The sequence below is a fragment of the Littorina saxatilis genome, linkage group LG6 (assembly GCF_037325665.1).
Source record: "Littorina saxatilis isolate snail1 linkage group LG6, US_GU_Lsax_2.0, whole genome shotgun sequence".
NCBI classification, from domain to species: domain Eukaryota; kingdom Metazoa; phylum Mollusca; class Gastropoda; order Littorinimorpha; family Littorinidae; genus Littorina; species Littorina saxatilis.
The window spans coordinates 20,543,175-20,552,968 of NC_090250.1; the positions used below are offsets into that span (position 1 = coordinate 20,543,175).

The 9,794-nt window shown below is 38.4% G+C and overlaps 1 protein-coding gene and 1 long non-coding RNA gene across 2 annotated transcripts in view; both read right to left on the bottom strand.

Annotated features, from left to right (window-relative positions):
• Positions 1-9,794, bottom strand: part of LOC138968738 (folate receptor gamma-like) — a 376,265-nt gene that overhangs the window by 101,511 nt on the left and 264,960 nt on the right. The gene's annotated exons all lie outside the window — the stretch shown is intronic.
• LOC138968740 (uncharacterized) overlaps positions 1-9,794 on the bottom strand; it is a 330,336-nt gene that overhangs the window by 46,226 nt on the left and 274,316 nt on the right. The gene's annotated exons all lie outside the window — the stretch shown is intronic.

Below are 9,794 nucleotides of genomic sequence, written 5' to 3' on the forward strand. Positions count from 1 at the left end.
CAAAACCCGAAATGTAGCGCTACTTATTCACGTTGCTCTTTTTACAAAAAAATGCGTATCTATTGAATAACTATCCAAAACACAAGGCAGGTCGCTGATTTGTGGTCGGGTGCTCTTATGAAATACCCCCCTGTGCGCTTATGATAGCTTGATTTTCGGATCGGATGCGCTTATGACTGGTTTCGCTGCGCTGCTTAGTTCCCACTTTCTTGCTACCTTGTTGCTACTAAAACGTATACACATTATTTTATTTAGCCCTTTGCCGCGACAAGGTTTGCCAATACCGGCACTTGTCTAGACAGTGACGTCATTCATAGATGACGCCAATCATAAATGACGTTTGTCAAGGGAATTTATGCTTTCAAGTGTTGCTGCTTCCAGTGACAGGAAGGTATAGAGATATAGAGAATACTACATGGCTTGCTGTGTCGTACCAGATTTACACGAGTTGTTTTTTAAAATATTGAACTGCGAGCGAAAGCGAGCTGTTCACTATTTGAAAAAGCAACGAGTGTAAATCTGGTACGACACAGCAAGCCATGTAGTATTCTGTTTATCCTACATACTGTACTTACGTGTATTTTACTGAAAATGTCTTGCAGACGAGGCACCTAAATTGAAGAACCTTGTTTTGGAACCTCGATCTCTTCTAAAGCCTCGTGCAATCTATTACGTCAAAGCAAAGAAACGTCACTCTGAAAGTGTGGCGTTACGTGTTAGTTCTAAAGATTCATCGAGGGTAATTAGCGAGCGCAATTTTTGTTTCTATAATGACGTTTGTCTCGGTGACTTTGGCATCATAAGCAGTGGAAAAACAGGTCCCTGCCAGACTTGCTTGACATGACCTCATTTACATGATATACACACGGGTGATTTGAACGATTATTATCTCACGGGTGTCTCTCTCACGTATGTAGGATAAAATATAGTTCTCTGCTTCACCAAATGTACGACCAATAGTGAGATGTTTTGTGTCTTTTTATACTTCCTACTAATACTGCCGACAAACTAGCCAGAATTGCACTATTGCGCCTAGACAGAAAAAGGGTTAGACAAAAATGCAGCCTCAATGACATCTCTCAATTATTTCACGCTCATTATCCTAGCTAAAACACACACCACTTTCATAAAGGAATGTTGATTTGAAAACAAAAACACTAATAGGGTTTGAGATGCGTTCTGTTTGTAGATGAAGTATTCTGGGATCATGGACGGTAGTGGTATTGACCTGGACATATCTCAGGAGATTCAAGTGGAAACTACCCAGGCTGACCCAGGACCACCCCCAGCCAGCAGCACGCCTGCGAAGCCTGCGAAGAAGGACAGGGGGAAGACTCACCTGTGTACCGCTTGTGGAAACACCTACAAGCACTTGCCAAATCTCAGGCGACATATCAGGGCTACTCACGAAGAGGGTTTCCAGTGTTTCATCTGTAAAAAGGCGCTGGTTAGTCAAGTCGCGCTGGAGTCTCACTTGAACGGCCATGAAAAGAAGAAGCCATTCAGCTGTGCTGCCTGTAAGAAGACTTACCAGAGCAGGACCAGTCTTGCACAGCACTCCTGCAGCAGCAAACCGTCACAGAGCTTTCCGTGGGATGAATGCCCCAAAGTGTGCCCATCGAAGAAGGCTTTAACTCAGCACAGGCTGAAGCATGCACCAATGCCATAGTTTCGGTGCCAGTTTTGTGGCGTGGAGTTCAAGTTCAGACAGGGAAGAGATCGTCATGTCAAAAGCAGATGCAGGGTTGCCCAGGAAACAAAAACATCTAAGGATTCTTATCCACCTTTGATGTTGCAACCGCTTTAAAGTTACTGTTCAGAACTTTGTGAAAAGGAAACAAACACTTGTTTGTTAGAGTTTAATTTTACTCCTTTTGGTTTTATGAAGACGCAAGATTAGTTTCATATTATTGATTTTAATAAAAGCATAGAAAACTGCAAAATATTAATTTCAATCTCTCTCTCTTTCTCTCTCATAAGTTTACTTTCTATACTTTCTAATATTAATTAACTGTAATTAAATTGTATGTACAGTCCTTGAAGCCTTGTCTGAAGATATGTCCCGGTTATCATGAACTTTGTGAAAAGGAAATAAACACTTGTTTGTTAGAGTTTTAATTTTACTCCTTTTGGTTTTATGAAGACGCAAGATTAGTTTCATATCATTGGTTTTAATAAAAGCATAGAAAACTGCAAAATATTAATTTCAATCTCTCTCTCTCTCTCTCTCTCTCTCTCTCTCTCTCTCTCTCTCTCTCTCTCTCTCTCTCTCTCTCTCTCTCTCTCTCTCTCTCTCTCTCTCTCTCATAAGTTTACTTTCTAATATTAATTAACTGTAATTAAATTGCATGTACAGTCATTGAAGCCTTGTCTGGTCATAATATGTCCCGGTTATCATGAACATTGTCTCACAACATAAAAAAGACATCATACTGTTTAGTCAGTACATTCGCATGTTACACATTTGCATGTCCTACACACACACGCATACACACACATTATTAATTAACTGTAATTAAATTGCATGTACAGTCATTGAAGCCTTGTCAGGTCATAATATATCCCGGTTATCATTAACATTGTCTCACAGCATAAAAAAGACATACTGTTTAGTCAGTACATTCGCATGTTACACATTTGCATGTCCTACACACACACACACACACACACACACACACACACACACACACACACACACACACACACACACACACACACACACACTTAATCAGCTACTCCAGCTCAATCCCATGTCTGACATGAGAAAACACTTTGGTTTCGTCAACACGGAAGTACTGGCGAACACCGCGGTCTCCCCTGCTCGGTTCAGTAGGTCCTGACAGCCGGGAAGATTTCCGTTTCAGCCTCTTTTCGGAAGTTCTAGGCACTCCGTGTTAAGCTGAACAAAACAATACCGAAGCTTATGTGCTTCATGTTTATCAACTGTGTGGGTTATGATTTCTTTGAAGATGGAGAACCCTTATCCACAATGGTAACATCTATAATCCATGATCTGTAAAATGAGAACATTTAATTAAGATCATTCAGGTCATCAAGCAAAAAACTAGGCAGCGCAGCGAAAAAACCAGTCATAAGCGCATCCGATCCGAAAAATCAAGCTATCATAAGCGCACAGGGGGTATTTCATAAGAGCACCCGACCACAAATCAGCGACCTGCCTTGTGTTTTGGATAGTTATTCAATAGATACGCATTTTTTTGTAAAAAGAGCAACGTGAATAAGTAGCGCTACATTTCGGGTTATGACAACTGTAATATGGTTGCAGGATAATTAGTATTTTAGGAGTTATTACATTTTTTCTGCAGACACTCACCTCGTGCCCCGCTCTTCGTATCATACGCTCATCCGCTAAAAAGGGTTATTCTAAGATCACCCAGCATATCATAAGCCCACTCCTGATTGAAGGGCCTGATTTATCAGCCTCAATGTTGAGAAAGCTGAAATCATATCAGATCGAGGCGTGATCGGCGCTTTCGTTTCATTTTGCATCGAATTGCAATATCAACTGAAGAGACTATACAAAAAAGAAGATATCTATAACTAACACGTTTCATTTTGTTTCCTTGAATATATATGAGTTGAAAGCTAGTGGTAACAGGACTGAGTAGGGCTATACCCAGGTGTGTGTGTGTGTGTGTGTGTGTGTGTGTGTGTGTGTGTGTGTGTGTGTGTGTGTGTGTGTGTGTGTGTGTGTGTGTGTGTGTGTGTGTGAAACGTGTTTCGGTATTTTCTAGCACACATCCTCATGCAGACATATACCCAAATCGGCAGTCAGTCGACCGGTCAGTATTTAGTTGGTCAGTCAATCATTCAATCGGTTGATCAGCCTGCACATTAGCCTGTAACTGTACGTACGTAAGTCAGCCGGCCAGCTAGTCAGCTAGTCAGTCAGTCGGTTGGTAAAATAGACAGTCGGCCACTTTACAATGTTGTCTCTCATCTTTGTTGGTGTCTCTGGTGTGTGTGTGTAAAAAAAAACAAAAAACAAGTCGCGTAAGGCGAAAATACAACATTTAGTCAAGTAGCTGTCGAACTCACAGAATGAAACTGAACGCAATGCAACGCAGCAAGACCGTATACTCGTAGCATCGTCAGTCCACCGCTCATGGCAAAGGCAGTGAAATTGACAAGAAGAGCGGGGTAGTAGTTGCGCTGAGAAGGATAGCACGCTTTTCTGTACCTCTCTTCGTTTTAACTTTCTGAGCGTGTTTTTAATCCAAACATATCATATCTATATTTTTTTTGGAATCAGGAACCGACAAGGAATAAGATGAAAGTGTTTTTAAATTGATTTCGAACATTTAATTTTGATCATAATTTTTATATTTTTAATTTTGAGAGCTTGTTTTTAATCCAAATATAACATATTTATATGTTTTTGGAATCAGAAAATGATGGAGAATAAGATGAACGTAAATTTGGATCGTTTTATAAATTTGTTTTTTTTTTTTACAATTTCAGATTTTTTTAATGACCAAAGTCATTAATGAATTTTTAAGCCACCAAGCTGAAATGCAATACCGAAGTCCGGGCTTCGTCGGAGATTACTTGACCAAAATTTCAACCAATTTGGTTGAAAAATGAGAGCGTGACAGTGCCGCCTCAACTTTCACGAAAAGCCGGATATGACGTCATCAAAGACATTTATGAAAAAAATGTCTGAGGATATCATACCCAGGAACTCTCATGTCAAATTTCATAAAGATCGGTCCAGTAGTTTAGTCTGAATCGCTCTACACACACACACAGACAGACAGACAGACAGACAGACACACATACACCACGACCCTCGTCTCGATTCCCCCCTCTATGTTAAAACATTTAGTCAAAACTTGACTAAATGTAAACAAGTCGCGTAAGGCGAAAATACAACATTTAGTCAAGTAGCTGTCGAACTCACAGAATGAAACTGAACGCAATGCAACGCAGCAAGACCGTATACTCGTAGCATCGTCAGTCCACCGCTCATGGCAAAGGCAGTGAAATTGACAAGAAGAGCGGGGTAGTAGTTGCGCTGAGAGCAAAATGAGAGCGCCTCAACTTTCACGAAAAGCCGGATATGACGTCATCAAAGACATTTATCAAAAAAATGAAAAAAATGTCTGAGGATATCATACCCAGGAACTCTCATGTCAAATTTCATAAAAATCGGTCCAGTAGTTTAGTCTGAATCGCTCTACACACACACACACACACAGACAGACAGACAGACACACATACACCACGACCCTCGTCTCGATTCCCCCCTCTACGTTAAAACATTTAGTCAAAACTTGACTAAATGTAAAAAAGAAAGAGAGAGAGAGAAGGCAAAAAACAATTGTAGTAGCAACCTGCAAGCAACTGAGGTCGAAAAAAAAAAACAAGTCGCGTAAGGCGAAAATACAATATTTAGTCAAGTAGCTGTCGAACTCACAGAATGAAACTGAACGCAATGCCATTTTTCAGCAAGACCGTATACTCGTAGCATCGTCAGTCCACCGCTCATGGCAAAGGCAGTGAAATTGACAAGAAGAGCGGGGTAGTAGTTGCGCTAAGAAGGATAGCACGCTTTTCTGTACCTCTCTTTGTTTTAACTTTCTGAGCGTGTTTTTAATCCAAACATATCATATCTATATGTTTTTGGAATCAGGAACCGACAAGGAATAAGATGAAAGTGTTTTTAAATTGATTTGGACAATTTAATTTTGATAATAATTTTTATATATTTAATTTTCAGAGCTTGTTTTTAATCCGAATATAACATATTTATATGTTTTTGGAATCAGCAAATGCTGGAGAATAAGATAAACGTAAATTTGGATCGTTTTATAAATTTTTATTTTTTTTTACAATTTTCAGATTTTTAATGACCAAAGTCATTAATTAATTTTTAGGCCACCAAGCTGAAATGCAATACCGAAGTCCGGGCTTCGTCGAAGATTACTTGACCAAAATTTCAACCAATTTGGTTGAAAAATGAGGGCGTGACAGTGCCGCCTCAACTTTCACGAAAAGCCGGATATGACGTCATCAAAGACATTTATCAAAAAAATGAAAAAAACGTTCGGGGATTTCATACCCAGGAACTCTCATGTCAAATTTCATAAAGATCGGTCCAGTAGTTTAGTCTGAATCGCTCTACACACACACACACACACACAGACAGACAGACACACACACACACACACACACACACACACACACACACACACACACACAGACACACAGACACACGCACATACACCACGACCCTCGTTTCGATTCCCCCTCGATGTTAAAATATTTAGTCAAAACTTGACTAAATATAAAAAGAGAAAAAAAGAAAGAAACAAGTCGCGTAAGGCGAAAATACAATATTTAGTCAAGTAGCTGTCGAACTCACAGAATGAAACGCAATGCCATTTTACTCGTAGCATCGTCAGGCCACCGCTCATGGCAAAGGCAGTGAAATTGACAAGAAGAGCGGGATAGTAGTTGCGCTAAGAAGGATAGCACGCTTTTCTGTACCTCTCTTTGTTTTAACTTTCTGAGCGTGTTTTTAATCCAAACATATCATATCTATATGTTTTTGGAATCAGGAACCGACAAGGAATAAGATGAAAGTGTTTTTAAATTGATTTGGACAATTTAATTTTGATAATAATTTTTATATATTTAATTTTCAGAGCTTGTTTTTAATCCGAATATAACATATTTATATGTTTTTGGAATCAGCAAATAATGGAGAATAAGATAAACGTAAATTTGGATCGTTTTATAAATTTTTATTTTTTTTTTACAATTTTCAGATTTTTAATGACCAAAGTCATGAATTAATTTTTAAGCCACCAAGCTGAAATGCAATACCGAACCCCGGGCTTCGTCGAAGATTACTTGACCAAAATTTCAACCAATTTGGTTGAAAAATGAGGGCGTGACAGTGCCGCCTCAACTTTCACGAAAAGCCGGATATGACGTCATCAAAGACATTTATCAAAAAAATGAAAAAAACGTTCGGGGATTTCATACCCAGGAACTCTCATGTCAAATTTCATAAAAATCGGTCCAGTAGTTTAGTCTGAATCGCTCTACACACACACACACACACACACACGCACGCACACACGCACATACACCACGACCCTCGTTTCGATTCCCCCTCGATGTTAAAATATTTAGTCAAAACTTGACTAAATATAACAAGTCGCGTAAGGCGAAAATACAATATTTAGTCAAGTAGCTGTCGAACTCACAGAATGAAACTGAACGCAATTCCATTTTTCAGCAAGACCGTATACTCGTAGCATCGTCAGTCCACCGCTCATGGCAAAGGCAGTGAAATTGACAAGAAGAGCGGGGTAGTAGTTGCGCTAAGAAGGATAGCACGCTTTTCTGTACCTCTCTTTGTTTTAACTTTCTGAGCGTGTTTTTAATCCAAACATATCATATCTATATGTTTTTGGAATCAGGAACCGACAAGGAATAAGATGAAAGTGTTTTTAAATTGATTTCGACAATTTAATTTTGATAATAATTTTTATATATTTAATTTTCAGAGCTTGTTTTTAATCCGAATATAACATATTTATATGTTTTTGGAATCAGCAAATGATGGAGAATAAGATAAACGTAAATTTGGATCGTTTAATAAATTTTTATTTTTTTTTACAATTTTCAGATTTTTAATGACCAAAGTCATTAATTAATTTTTAAGCCACCACGCTGAAATGCAATACCGAACCCCGGGCTTCGTCGAAGATTACTTGACCAAAATTTCAACCAATTTGGTTGAAAAATGAGGGCGTGACAGTGCCGCCTCAACTTTCACGAAAAGCCGGATATGACGTCATCAAAGACATTTATCAAAAAAATGAAAAAAACGTTCGGGGATTTCATACCCAGGAACTCTCATGTCAAATTTCATAAAGATCGGTCCAGTAGTTTAGTCTGAATCGCTCTACACACACACACACACACACACACAGACACACAGACACACACACGCACATACACCACGACCCTCGTTTCGATTCCCCCTCGATGTTAAAATATTTAGTCAAAACTTGACTAAATATAACAAGTCGCGTAAGGCGAAAATACAATATTTAGTCAAGTAGCTGTCGAACTCACAGAATGAAACTGAACGCAATGCCATTTTTCAGCAAGACCGTAGACTCGTAGCATCGTCAGTCCACCGCTCATGGCAAAGGCAGTGAAATTGACAAGAAGAGCGGGGTAGCAGTTGCGCTAAGAAGGATAGCACGCTTTTCTGTACCTCTCTTTGTTTTAACTTTCTGAGCGTGTTTTTAATCCAAACATATCATATCTATATGTTTTTGGAATCAGGAACCGACAAGGAATAAGATGAAAGTGTTTTTAAATTGATTTGGACAATTTAATTTTGATAATAATTTTTATATATTTAATTTTCAGAGCTTGTTTTTAATCCGAATATAACATATTTATATGTTTTTGGAATCAGCAAATGATGGAGAATAAGATAAACGTAAATTTGGATCGTTTTGAAAATTTTTATTTTTTTTAACAATTTTCAGATTTTTAATGACCAAAGTCATTAATTAATTTTTAAGCCACCAAGCTGAAATGCAATACCGAACCCCGGGCTTCGTCGAAGATTACTTGACCAAAATTTCAACCAATTTGGTTGAAAAATGAGGGCGTGACAGTGCCGCCTCAACTTTCACGAAAAGCCGGATATGACGTCATCAAAGACATTTATCAAAAAAATGAAAAAAACGTTCGGGGATTTCATACCCAGGAACTCTCATGTCAAATTTCATAAAGATCGGTCCAGTAGTTTAGTCTGAATCGCTCTACACACACACACACACAGACACACACACGCACATACACCACGACCCTCGTTTCGATTCCCCCTCGATGTTAAAATATTTAGTCAAAACTTGACTAAATATAAAAAGAAAGAAAACAAGTCGCGTAAGGCGAAAATACAATATTTAGTCAAGTAGCTGTCGAACTCACAGAATGAAACTGAACGCAATGCCATTTTTCAGCAAGACCGTATACTCGTAGCATCGTCAGTCCACCGCTCATGGCAAAGGCAGTGAAATTGACAAGAAGAGCGGGGTAGTAGTTGCGCTAAGAAGGATAGCACGCGTTTCTGTACCTCTCTTTGTTTTAACTTTCTGAGCGTGTTTTTAATCCAAACATATCATATCTATATGTTTTTGGAATCAGGAACCGACAAGGAATAAGATGAAAGTGTTTTTAAATTGATTTGGACAATTTAATTTTGATAATAATTTTTATATATTTAATTTTCAGAGCTTGTTTTTAATCCGAATATAACATATTTATATGTTTTTGGAATCAGCAAATAATGGAGAATAAGATAAACGTAAATTTGGATCGTTTTATAAATTTTTATTTTTTTTTTACAATTTTCCGATTTTTAATGACCAAAGTCATTAATTAATTTTTAGGCCACCAAGCTGAAATGCAATACCGAACCCCGGGCTTCGTCGAAGATTACTTGACCAAAATTTCAACCAATTTGGTTGAAAAATGAGGGCGTGACAGTGCCGCCTCAACTTTCACGAAAAGCCGGATATGACGTCATCAAAGACATTTATCAAAAAAATGAAAAAAACGTTCGGGGATTTCATACCCAGGAACTCTCATGTCAAATTTCATAAAGATCGGTCCAGTAGTTTAGTCTGAATCGCTCTACACACACACACACACACGCACACACACACGCACATACACCACGACCCTCGTTTCGATTCCCCCTCGATGTTAAAATATTTAGTCAAAACTTGACTAAATAT